This window comes from Moschus berezovskii, chromosome 9, assembly GCF_049115385.1.
Source record: "Moschus berezovskii isolate FMDL1 chromosome 9, NW_MosBer_1.0, whole genome shotgun sequence".
Taxonomy (NCBI): Eukaryota; Metazoa; Chordata; class Mammalia; order Artiodactyla; family Moschidae; genus Moschus; species Moschus berezovskii.
In genome coordinates this window covers 97,015,302-97,028,837 of record NC_142468.1, presented here as the reverse complement: position 1 = coordinate 97,028,837, position 13,536 = coordinate 97,015,302, and the positions used below count along the sequence as shown (strand labels likewise).

General features: G+C 40.5%; 1 protein-coding gene across 1 annotated transcript in view; it reads left to right on the top strand.

Annotated features, from left to right (window-relative positions):
• The first annotated feature begins 1,468 nt into the window (after positions 1 to 1,468).
• Positions 1,469 to 13,536, top strand: part of RNF212B (ring finger protein 212B) — a 42,365-nt gene continuing 30,297 nt past the window's right edge. Inside the window, exon 1 of the mRNA XM_055436606.2 lies at positions 1,469 to 1,532. The gene's annotated coding sequence lies outside the window, so the exon portion shown is untranslated. The remainder of the gene's footprint in view (positions 1,533 to 13,536) is intronic.

Below are 13,536 nucleotides of genomic sequence, written 5' to 3'. Positions count from 1 at the left end.
TTTAATTCAGATGGATATGACTATGGGTTGGGGGAACCACTAACTTAGCAAATAAAATCTAAACTCTTGGATAGAGGAATCAATCAATCTCTCTAGCTTTTCCCCATAATATTGTCTTTTCCTCATCATTCCCTTTTCGTTTCCTATTCACTCTTCCCTTTAGACACACAAGACCAGCCTGTATTTCCCCATACACTGCAAGGAGATCCAACCAGTCCATTCTAGAGGAGATCAATCCTGGGTGTTCATTGGAAGGACTGATGCTAAAACTGAAACTCCAATACTTTGGCCACCTCATGTGACGAGTTGACTCACTGGAAAGGACTCTGATGCTGGGAGGGATTGGGGGAGGGAGGAGATGGGGATGACAGAGAATGAGATGGATGGATGGCATCACCAACTCGATGGACATGAGTTTGAGTGAACTCCGGGAGTTGGTGATGGACAGGGAGGCCTGGCGTGCTGTGATTCATGGGGTCGCAGAGAGTCGGACACGACTGAGCGACTGAACTGAACTGAACTGAATGTGTACTGATGTTCCTCTCTGCCTGGAAGGCTCCTCCTCTCCACCTCTGCAGAATAAAACTTCCCTATTAAGGCTCATTCAAATACCCGTTCCTCTAGGAAACCTGTCCAAATTGCCCTAATCTCTCTGTCTCTCTTTCTGTTCTCATAGCATTCTCCGCTTCCTCAGTTTAGCCTTCCTAAACTATATTCTCTCATAGTTATTAGTGTTTTGATTTATATGACAGTACTTAAAGCACTTAATAGTAATACATTTATTTATGAGGTTTAAAAAAACATCTTTGTCTCCTACTACACTGGAAGTGCCTTGAAGGCAACAGTCATATCTGTTATCGTGTCCTGATGGTACCTAATATAGATGTTCCATGACATTTGTTGACTGGGAGGGGAATTAATGTTTTTGGAATGATCACATATTCTGTTTTGTTGTGTGTACAATTATATCTCTATATATTCCCTTATTAGATCACAGGCTTTTTGAAGGGAGAGATAAAATTTATCTTTGTACTATATCCCTATCCTCACCTTGACCTGTGCCTGGTGGCTAAGACGGTAAAGAATCTTCCGGAAATGTGGGAGAGCTGGGTTTGATCCCTGGGTTGGGAAGGTCTCCTGGAGGAGGGCATAGCAACCTACTCCAGTATTCTTGCCTGGAAAATCTCACGGACAGAGGTGCCTGGCGGGCTACTGTCCATGGGGTCACAAAGAGTTGGACACGACTGAGCTACTAAGCACAGCACAGCACAGTATCCCAGGAGAATGTAGATTCCAAAAGAGCCATGACTTTGTATTCTCTTTTGTCATGTCCCCAGGGACTAGAGTAGTGCTTGGTCCCTTGCATTTACTTAGGAAATGCTTGTTGGATGATTGATTATAATTATCAGATGGATCCTTCTCCTATAGTTCCTAGTGGTACTACTAATATTCTTCATTTTATTCCTAGATTTCTCTTCTCCAATTGAGATATAGTTCCCGTTTGAATGTACTAAAGTGTGACTTGAAGCAAGGTAAGATTCTTCCTGGTAATTTCCTTTCTTATTCTATTGTTTATCAAATATCTACCCAGGACCTACTACATATCAGACACTGTGGGAGGACTGGTAAGCCCAAAGCAAAGTGTAGTCCCAGTCTGGTTAGAGGGAGAAATGAACACAGACAGGGCTATGATAGTGACATGGAAAAGTTACTCTGGGAGCGCCCCACAGTGGGCAGGCCAGAACTGGCACCTGGAGAAAGTGATTTCTGAGCTGAGTCTGAAAGGACGAATAGAAATTAATCCGGAGAATATGCCAAGCAAAGGAAATAGCTTAAAAGGCACACCGGTGGGAGAGTGTGATTTAAATTCAGTGTGACTGAAATGCACTGCGCTCTTGACCAAACATTGAGAGGTGCAAAAAGAAATGTAAATCATGAAGAGCTTTAGTGCCATACTCAGTGAATTGTCTCGAAAGTATCAGGCAGTTTTAAACAGAACAGTGATTGGATCTGGCAGCTTAGTAGGATGGAATGGATTGGGCAAATCTATAGGCAGAGAGCAGTTAGGAGGTGATTAGGGTAATCAAAACAAGGAATAAGGAGAAAGAAAGCAAGCTTAATGAAAATAGAAAGATGATGGATTCCAAGCATATTTACAAAATACATACTTGATGAACACGTCTAGAAAATTAGTTTTGGAAATAATGGCATGGGTGCTTAAAGGTCAATAAAGATGTTTATTATATCATGTTTCTACAACAGTTAAAAATTGGAAACATTATGTGTCCAACATGAGATTAATTAAATTAGGATATAACTTATCGAAGCATGCAAACTTTAAAAAGAATGATGTATAAAGGTAAAAATATTAACTAAAAACAAATTGTATGGCTTCCCTGGTGGCTCAGTGGTAAAGAATCCTCCTGCCCATGCAGGACACATGGGTTTGATCCCTGGTCCAGGAAGATCCCACATGGTGTGGAGCACCTAATCCTGTGTGCCACAACTATTGAGCCTGAGCCCACAGGTCACAACTATTGAGCCTATATGCTGCACCTACTGAAGCCCACATTCCCTGGAACCTGTTCTCTGAAACAGGAAAAGCTATCACAATGAGAAACCCATGCACCACAACTAGAGTATCCCCACTTGTCATAGCTAGAGAAAAGCCCTTGCAGTAAGGAAAACCTACAACAGCCAAAAATAAATAAATAAAAAGAAATTGTAGGTATTATGCATATAATGTCACATTTTATTTAAATGTGTTTGCTGCTGCTGCTGCTGCTGCTAAGTCAGTTCAGTCGTGTCCTACTCTGTGCAACCCCATAGGCGGCAGCCCACCAGACTCCCCCTGTCCCTGGGATTCTCCAGGCAAGAACACTGGAGTGGGTTGCCATTTCCTTCTCCAATGCATGAAAGTGAAAAGTGAAAGTGAAGTCGCTCAGTCGTATCCGACCCCTAGCGACCCCATGGACTGCAGCCTACCAGGCTCCTCTGTCCATGGGAGTTTCCAGGCAAGAGTACTGGAGTGGGGTGCCATTGCCCTCTCCGTTAAATGTGTCTAACATATGTGTATTGTGTGTTGGTATATGCACTGAAAAAATTTCTGAAAGGATTTATATAAGACCTGTCAACCATGTTTGTCTTTGGGGAATAGGGTTGGGGTGATGGGCTTTCACTTTCTAATGTCTAAGCCTGTGTTTTCATTTTTTAAAAATTGGCTGCAACATGTGAGCCTGAATAGAAAACAAAACATTTTCTTTTTCTATAAAGGACATTTGTGGGACAGTGGGTGAAATTTGATTAAGTTTTCTAGATTAGATAATAGTACCATATCAATGTTAATTCTTTGATTTTGATAATGGTATTGAGTTTATGGGAGAGAATGTCCTTGTTTATGGGAAATACACACTGTATTATGTCTGATCTTGTCATAGTTAGGAGACATTGTCAAATTCAAGGTCATTAAGATTTGCCCCTATTGCTTCTTCTAAGAATTTTATGCTTTTTGCTCTTACATTTAGGTCTTTGATCCATTTTTAGTTAATTTTTGTATATAGTATAAGTAAGGGTCCAGTGTTATTCTTTTTCATGTGGATATACAGTTTTCCTTGCAGTTTGTTGAAGAGATCATTCTTCCCCCAATGGAATGGTCTTGATATCTTTGTTGAACATCAGTTGACCATCGATATGAGAGTTTATTTCTTGATTCTCGATTCTAATCCATTGGAGTACCCTTATGCTAGCACCACGTTGTTTTGATGATGGTAACTGGTTTTTTTTTAAACAGTTAAAACTGGGCCTTTGTTGCTGCGTGCAGGCTTTCTCCAGCTGCAGCAAGCAGGGACTACTCTGTAGTTGTGGTGCACAGGTTTCTCATTGTGATAGCTTCTCTTGTTTTGAAGCACGGGCCCAGTAGTTGTGGCTCAAGGGCTTAATTGCCCTGCTGCAAGTGAGATTCTAGTTTCCAGATTAGGGATTGAAATTGTGTCCCCTGCACTGTCAGGCAGATTCTTAAACACTGAATCATCAGTGGTGATTATACTGTAACTTTATATAGTATATTTTAAATTTGGAAAAAGAGAAGCTAAAGGCAAAGAAGAAAAGGAAAGATATACCCATTTGAATGCAGAGTCCCAAAGAATAGCAAGGAGAGATAAGAAAGCCTGCCTCAGGGATCAGTCCTGAATATTCATTGGAAGAAATTATGCTGAGGCTGAAACTCCAATACTTTGGCCACCAGATGCAAAGGACTGACTCATTGGAGAAGACCATGATGCTGGGAAAGAGTGAAGGCAGGAGGAGAAGGGGACGACAGAGGATGAGATGGTTGGATGGTATCACTGATTCGATGGACATGAGTTTGAGCAAGCTCTGGGAGTTAGTGATGGGTAGGGAAGCCTGGCATGCTACAGTCCATGGGGTCGCAAAGAATCGGCACAACTGAGCGACTGAACTGAAATTTGGAAATTGTGAGTCCTCCAATTTTATTCTTCTTTTTCAAGATTGTTTTGGCTATTCTGGATCCTTTGAAATTCCATATGAATTTTTGAATGGATTTTTCAATTTCTGCAAAAGCACCACTGGAATTTTCATAGGGGTTGCACTGATCTGAATACCACTTTGGGTAATATTATCAACAATATTTAGTAGTTTTCCATACATAAGTCTTGCATCTCCTTGGTTAAATTTATTTTAAGTATTCTTTTCCTTTTGATGCTTCTGAAAATGGAATTGTTTTCTTATAGATAACTTATTTTTGACAAAGGCAATTTAGTTGAGAAAAGATCTTTTCAACAAGTGCTGCTGGAACTACTGGATATCCACGTGTGGAAACCAAAAACAAAAGACACAGGACTTTAATGCAGACCTCAAATCATGTAGAAAAATTAACTCAAAATGAATCCTATTCCTAAACATAAATACAAAACTGTAAGTCTAGATTTCTAGAATTTTAGAAGAAAATGTAGGAGGAAATCCTTGTGACCTTCAGTTAGGCAAAGACTTCTTAGATACGACACCAAAAGCATGTTCCATTAAGGACCAACTGATAAATGGGACTTCACCAAAAGTAAAAATTTGCTCTTCGAGGGGAATCGCCTGGTGAACCAGTGGCTAGGACTTGGTGCTTTCACTGCCATGACTGCATGGCATGGCCAAAAAAAAAAACCCAGAAAAAAACAGTCTCTGCCCCGTCCCACCCTTACTCTTTAAAGACGACTATTAAAAGATTGAAGACACAAGCCACAGATTGGACATGTATTATTTGATAGAGAAATTTCTTCAGAATATATGAAGAACTCTCAAAGTTCAAAATATGAAAAAAAACCCAACCTAGTTAACACTGGTTAAACAAAGATTTTAACAGACACTTCACACACATTTGGGCTTCCTGGTGGCTCAGTAAAGAATCTGCCTGCAATTTGGGTGACCTGGATTCAATTCCTGGGTTGGGAAGATCCCTGGGAGAAGGGAATGGCAACCCATTCCAGTATTCTTGCCTGGAAAAAATCCCATGAACAGAGGAGCCTGGCAGGCTACAGTTTATGGGGTTGCAAAGAGTTGGACACAACTGGGCGACTAACATGCACGCACATTCATTTCTATATAAGCACACAAATATATGTTCATCATCATTAGTCATTAGGGAAACAGCAATTAAAGCACAGTGAGATACTGTACACACCTATTAGAATTAATAATAAAAAGACTGAACATTCTGTGCTGGCAGTAACGTGAAGAACCTGAAACTCTCACACGCTGCTTGTGGGAATGGCAAATGGTACAATCACTTTGGAAAAGTTTGGGGTTTTCTTCAAAAGTCAAACATGTACCCAACATAGCTACTATATGATCTAGCCAGGGAAAAGAAGGCATATGTCCAAACAAAGACTTGAATATGAACATTATAGCAGCTCTGTTATAGCCCCAAACTGGAAACAATTCAAATGTTCATGAACAGATGAATGCACATATTGTGGTATTTAGATATTAAAGGGCTTCCCTGGTTGACTCATCCCTAAAGAATCTGCCTGAAAGGCAGGAGACACAGGTTCAATCTCTGAGTCAGGAAGATACCCTGGAGAAAGAAATAGCAACCCACTCCAGTATTCTTGCCTGGGAAATCCCGTGGACAGAGGAGCCTGATGGGCTACGGTCCATGGGGTTGCAAGAGTCAGACACAACTGAGCAACTAAAACCGCCACTGCCACGTATGATAAAATACTACTGAGCAACAAAAATGCAAGATTATTGACACATGCAAGAACATGGATGGATCTCAAAATCCTTATGTTGAATGAAAGAAGCTCAACAAAAACTATATTTGATTTCTATATGTAAAACTCCTGAAAATGCAAACTAATCTGTAGTGATAGAAAGTACCTGTGTTACCTGGAGAGAGAAGTGTGGGGGAGGGTTGGGAGAGATGGTTAACAAAGAAGCATGAAGAAACTTTGGGGCATAATGGATATCTTCACTATCTTTAATGCAGTAATGCCTTCAAGGCTTTATAATATGTCAAAACTTATCAAATTATACATTTTAAATATATACAGTGGGTCGGGAAGATCCACTGGAGAAGGGATAGGCTACCCACTCCAGTATTCTTGGGCTTCCTTTGTGGCTCAGCTGGTAAAGAATGTGCCTGCAATGCGGGAGACCTGGGTTCAATCTCTGGGTTGGGGAGATTCCCCTGGAGAAGGGAAAGGCTACCCACTTTAGTATTCTGGCCTGGAGAATTCCATGACTCTATAGTCCTTGGGGTTGCAGAGTCAGACATGACTGAGCAACTTTCACTTCACTTCACATGTCAGTTTTATATCAATAAACTTTTTTAAAAAGTTACCAATCTGATGTATAGTTAAGTTCATTTGTTTTAATCCTCAAATTTTAGGAGTTGCTTTTTAATTCTATTTTTGAATATGTAAAATAATTGCATTTCTATAGACAAAATTATATAACCAGTTAAATTCAGGGAAACATTTCTTTCATATTTTCACTTCTACAATGTCCCCTTCCTATCTCCATAGGTAACTTTTTTTTTTTGTAATTTCTGTTTTATCATCTAGAGTTGCTTTTTTATATGCATTTATCAGTTCAGTTCAGTTCAGTCGCTCAGTCATGTCCGACTCTTTGCGACCCCATGAATCACAGCACGCCAGGCCACCCTGTCCATCACCAACTCCCGGAGTTCACTCAAACTCATGTCCATCGAGTCGGTGATGCCATCCAGCCATCTCATTCTCTGCCGACCCCTTCTCCTCCCGCCCCCAATCCCTCCCAGCATCAGAGTCTTTTCCAGTGAGTCAACTCGTCGCATGAGGTGGCCAAAGTATTGGAGTTTCAGCTTTAGCATCAGTCCTTCCAGTGAACACCCAGGATTGATCTCCTCTAGAATGGACTGGTTGGATCTCCTTGCAGTCCAAGGGACTCTCAACAGTCTTCTCCAGCACCACAGTTCAAAAGCATCAATTCTTCGGCGATCAGCTTTCTTCACAGTCCAACTCTCACATCCATACATGACCACGGGAAAAACCATAGCCTCGACTAGCCAGACCTTTGTTGGCAAAGTAATGTCTCTGCTTTTTAATATACCATTTAGGTTGGTCATAACTTTCCTTCCAAGGAGTAAGTGTCTTTTAATTTCATGGCTGCAATCAGCATCCGCAGTGATTTTGGAGCCCAAAAAAATAAAGTCTGACACTGCTTCCACTGTTTCCCCATCTATTTCCCATGAAGTGATGGGACCAGATGCCATGATCTTTGTTTTCTGAATGTTGAGCTTCAAGCCAACCTTTTCACTCTCCTCTTTCACTTTCATCAAGAGGCTTTTTAGTTGCTCTTCACTTTCTTCCATAAGGGTGGTGTCATCTGCATATCTGAGGTTATTGATATTTCTCCCGGCAATCTTGATTTCAGCTTGTGCTTCTTCCAGCCCAGCGTTCCTCATGATGTACTCTGCATATAAGTTAAATAAGCAGGGTGACAATATACAACCTTGACATACTCCTTTTCCTATTTGCAACCAGTCTGTTGTTCCATGTCCAGTTCTAACTGTTGCTTCCTGGCCTGCATACAGGTTTCTCAAGAGGCAGGTCAGGTGGTCTGGTATTCCCATCTCTTTCAGAATGTTCCACAGTTTATTGTGATCCACACAGTCAAACGCTTTGGCATAGTCAATGAAGCAGAAATAGATGTTTTTCTGGAACTCTCTTGCTTTCTCCATGATCCAGCGGATGTTGGCAATTTGATATCTGGTGCCTCTGCCTTTTCTAAAACCTGCTTGAACATCTGGAAGTTCACGGTTCACGTATTGCTGAAGCCTGGCTTGGAGAATTTTGAGCATGACTTCACTAGCGTGTGAGATGAGTGCAACGTGTGGTAATTTGAGCATTCTTTGGCATTGCCTTTCTTTGGGATTGCAATGAAGACTGACCTTTTCCAGTCCTGTGGCCACTGGTGAGTTTTCCAAATGTGGTCCACTGGAGAAGGGAATGGCAAACCACTTCAGTATACTTGCCTTGAGAACCCCATGAACAGTATCAAAAGGCAAAATGATAGGATACTGAATGAGGAATTCCCCAGGTCGGTAAGTGCCCAGGATGCTACTGGAGATCAGTGGAGAAATAACTCCAGAAAGAATGAAGGGATGGAACCAAAGCAAAACCAATACCCAATTGTGGATGTGACTGGTGATAGAAGCTAGGTCCGATGTTGTAAAAAAGCAATATTGCATAGGAACCTGGAATGTTAGGTCCATGAATCAAGGCAAATTGGAAGTGGTCAAACAGGAGATGGCAAGAGTGAACGTAGACATTCTAGTAATCAGTGAACTAACATGGACTGGAATGGGTGAATTTAACTCAGATGACCATTATATCTACTATTGTGGGCAGGAATCCCTTAGAAGAAATGGAGTAGCCATCATGGTCAACAAAAGAGTCATAAATGCAGTACTTGGATGCAATCTCAAAAACGACAGATCTCTGTTCGTTTCCAAGGCAAACCATTCAATATTACAGTAATCCAAACCTATGCCCCAACTAGTAACACTGAAGAAGCCGAAGTTGAACGGTTCTGTGAAGACCTACAAGACCTTTTAGAACTAACACCCAAAAAAGATGTCCTTTTCATTATAGGGGACTGGAATGCAAAAGTAGGAAGTCAAGAAACACCTGGAGTAACAGGCAAATTTGGCCTTGGAGCACGGAATGAAGCAGGGCAAAGGCTAATAGAGTTTTGCCAAGAGAATGCACTGGTCATAGCAAACACCCTCTTCCAACAACACAAGAGAAGACTCTACACATGGACATCACCAGATGGTCAACACCGAAATCAGATTGATTATATTCTTTGCAGCCAAAGATGGAGAAGCTCTATACAGTCAGCAAAAACAAGACGAGGAGCTGACTGTGGCTCAGATCATGAACTCCTTATTGCCAAATTCAGACTTCAATTGAAGAAAGTAGGGAAAACCACTAGACCATTCAGATATGTGTTTATACTCCCCCATTTTTTGACCATGTTTTGGCCACAACATGTGGGATCCTAGTTCCCCCTCCAGGAATTGAACTGGTGCTCTCTCTGCAGTAGAAGCTCGGAGTTTAACCTCTGGACTGCTAGGTCAGTCCCCTTTCCAAAACAAAGAATTGCACATTACGTAACCTATACCTTTGATTTTCATTTAACAATAAATTATGGAAATTGCTGAATATTCTTCTTTTTAAAAATTCTTTTATTTATTATGGCTACCTTAGGTCTGTTGCTTTGCTTGGGCTTTCTCTAGTTGCTGCGAGTGGAGACTACTTTCTAGTTGTTGTGCTTGGGCTTCTCATCGCAGTGGCTTCTGTTGTCTCAGAGCACAGGCTCTAGGTCACAGGATTCAGTAGCTGCAGCATGTGGGCATGTGGTTGTGCCTTGTGGGCTCTAGGACACAGGCTCAGTAGTAGTTGTGGTGCATGGGCTCAGTTGCTCCATGGCATGTGGAATCTTCCCAGACCAGGGATCGAACCCATGTGCCCTGCATTGGCAGGTGGATTCTTATCCACTGCGCCACCAGGGACGTCTCTCCTTTCTTTTTTAAAAAATATTTATTTACTTATTTGGCTGTGCTGGGTCCTAGTTGCGGCATATGGGATCTAGTTCTCTGACCAAGGATTGAACCCAGGCCCCCTGCATTGGGAGCCCAGAGTCTTAACTACTGGATCACCAGCGAAGTCCCTCTCATTTTTTTTATATGTGCATAATACTCAACTGTGACTTGTCACTGATAAACGTTTGCTATTATAAATACTAATGCAAGAAAATAACCTTGTTCATAAGTGATCTCATATTTTTGCCAGGGCATCTTTGAGACAGATTCCTAGAAATGGAATTGCTGGGTTAACGATAAATATATGTGTAAGTTTCCTAGATAATGTCATGTTCACTACAGAGTGCTTGCAGTATTTGGCATCCTCACCAGCAATATATGAGTGTCTGTTGCCCCCTAACCTTGCCAAATGAATATGCTATGAAATACTTGGGTCTGCCAGTCTGATAGATGAAAAGTGGTAGTTTGATGGAGTTTGCTCATCCCAGTAAAAGTGAGGTTGAATATCTTTTAATATGTTCAAGGGCCATTAAATTTTTTTCTATGAACTATTTATGCCTTTTGCTCAACTTTCTATTGTCATTGGTTTTCTCTTTTTAGAAGTTCTTTGTATAGTAAAGTTATTAACCCTTTGTGATTTAAGTTGTCACAATTTGTCACTTAGGTTTTTACTTCATCTATAGTGGGCTTTCTCTGTGTATATGTGTGAGAGAGAAATAATTTGGACTCTTTCTCCAAAGGGTGTTCTTTTATTTTTATGTTGCCAAGTTTATCAATCTTTTCTTTTATTGCTTCTAGACTTTTGGATCATAGCAAGAGTTCCTCCAAGCCTCAGTTGTAAAAGTAGTCACCATGTTTTCTTTCAGTACTTGTATGTTTCAGTTTACACTTAGATTTCTGATCCATTTGAAATTTATCTCAGTGAACAATGAGATACAGACCCAGTTTGCTATTTTTCCAAATGGCTATCCAATTGTCTCAACTCTTTTTTATAAAACTCAGTCCTGGGAATTCTCTGGGGGTCCAGAGGTTAGGACTCTGCCTGCACTACTGCCAGGGTCATGGGTTCCATCCCGGTCAGGAACTAGGATCCCACATCCCACTGGCGGTGCAGCAGGGCCAAAATAAAAACAAAAACAAAAAACCCCTCAATCCCACCCCATTCCTGTTGAATTCCTCACTTTTATCACAAAATAATAATTTCACATGTGCATGGTTTTATTTCTGAACTTTCTATTCTTTTTTATTGGTCGGTATGTTTATCCATGCACCAAGAGCACAACTTTTTAATTATAGAGACTTTATAGTATGTCTTAATATGCTGGATCATGGAGAAAGCAAGAGAGTTCCAGAAAAACATCTGTTTCTGCTTCATTGACTATGCCAAAGCCTTTGACCGTGTGGATCACAACAAACTGTGGAACATTCTGAAAGAGATGGGAATACCAGACCACCTGACCTGCCTCTTGAGAAACCTGTATGCAGGTCAGGAAGCAACAGTTAGAACTGGACATGGAACAACAGACTGGTTCCAAATAGGAAAAGGTGTACGTCAAGGTTGTATATTGTCACCTTGCTTATTTAACTTATATGCAGAGTACATCATGAGGAACGCTGGGCTGGAAGAAGCACAAGCTGGAATCAAGATTGCTGGGAGAAATATCAATAACCTCAGATATGCAGATGACACTACCCTTATGGCAGAAAGTGAAGAGGAACTCAAAAGCCTCTTGATGAAAGTGAAAGAGGGGAGTGAAAAGGTTGGCTTGAAGCTCAACATTCAGAAAACAAAGATCATGGCAACTGGTCCCATCACTTCATGGGAAATAGATGGAAAAACAGTGGAAACAGTGTCAGACTTTATTTTTTTGGGCTCCAAAATCACTGCAGATGATGATTGCAGCCATGAAATTAAAAGACGCTTGCTCCTTGGAAGGAAAGTTATGACCAACCTTGATAGTATATTAAAAAGCAGAGACATTACTTTGCCAACCAAGGTCCGTCTAGTCAAGGCAATGGTTTTTCCCGTGGTCATGTATGGATGTGAGAGTTGGACTGTGAAGAAAGCTAATCACCGAAGAATCGATGCTTTTGAACTGTGGTGTTGGAGAAGACTCTTGAGAGTCCCTTATACTGCAAGGAGATCCAACCAGTCCATTCTAAAGGAGATCAATCCTGGATGTTCATTGGAGGGACTGATGCTGAAGCTGAAGCTGCAATACTTTGGCCACCTCATGCGACGAGTTGACTCACTGGAAAAGACTCTGATGCTGGGAAATGTTGGGGGCGGGAGGAGAAGGGGACAACGGAGAATGAGATGGCTGGATGGCATCACCGACTCTGTGGACATGAGTTTGAGTGAACTCCGGGAGTTGTTGATGGACAGGGAGGCCTGGCGTGCTGTGATTCATGGGGTCGCGGAGAGTCGGACACGACTGAGCGACTGAAATGAACTGAACTGAACTGAACTAATATTGGGTGTGGCTAGCTTCCCACCCCACATGACACTGAAAGATTTTCAGGGTGTTCCTGGATGCTCTTGTCTGTTTGGTTATTTTCTATATGAAATTTATAATCAATTTGTTTAACTCTAGAAAGGCAACATTTTTTGGATCGTGTTGTTAAATTTATTATTAGCTTAGGGAGAACTGACATCACTATGATGTTGACTCTTCCAATCCACCATGATTTTTATCTCTTTCAATAAATGGTTTAAAGATTTCTTCTTATATATTGTTAAGTTATTCCTAGGTATTAATCTTTTTTGTTTCTATTTTAAATAGTTATCTCTTACATCTTCTACCTAGCTATTATTTGAATATGGAAAGGTTATTGTATTTCATTTTGTTAATTTTATAGCTTGTTACTTTACTAAATTTTCTTATTATTTACAGTAGTTTCTCCATTGATTCTTTTGAATTTTTCAACATACAATGATATAATCTGCTAAAAGAGGTACTTTTATCTTATCCTTTTAAATTAGTGTTCTGATACCATGTTAAATGCTAGTGGCAGCTCATTCCTGACTAGCAATAATGCCTCTAGTGTTTCCTCATTTGAAAAACATACTGGATTTTGCATACACATGTACACACACACATCTTTTAATCACGTTAAGGAAATATCCATTGACTCTTACTTCACTGAAATTTTAAATCAGAAATGGATATGAATTATGACAAACACTTTGTTGGCAACTGTGGGGATAAGCATATGACATTTCTTCTTAGAAATATTACTATAGTAAGTTACATTAATAGATTTCTTAATATTGAATTATCCTTTTTTTTTGTAATGAACGTCACTTGGTCGTACTTTTAAAAATGTGCATTCTATTTTCTATCTTATTTAAGATTTTTGAATCAATATCCACAGGTGAGATTGTTATATGGTTTTCTTGTGTATATGTGTGCAATCTTTATCATTTGTTTACTAAGTTCATT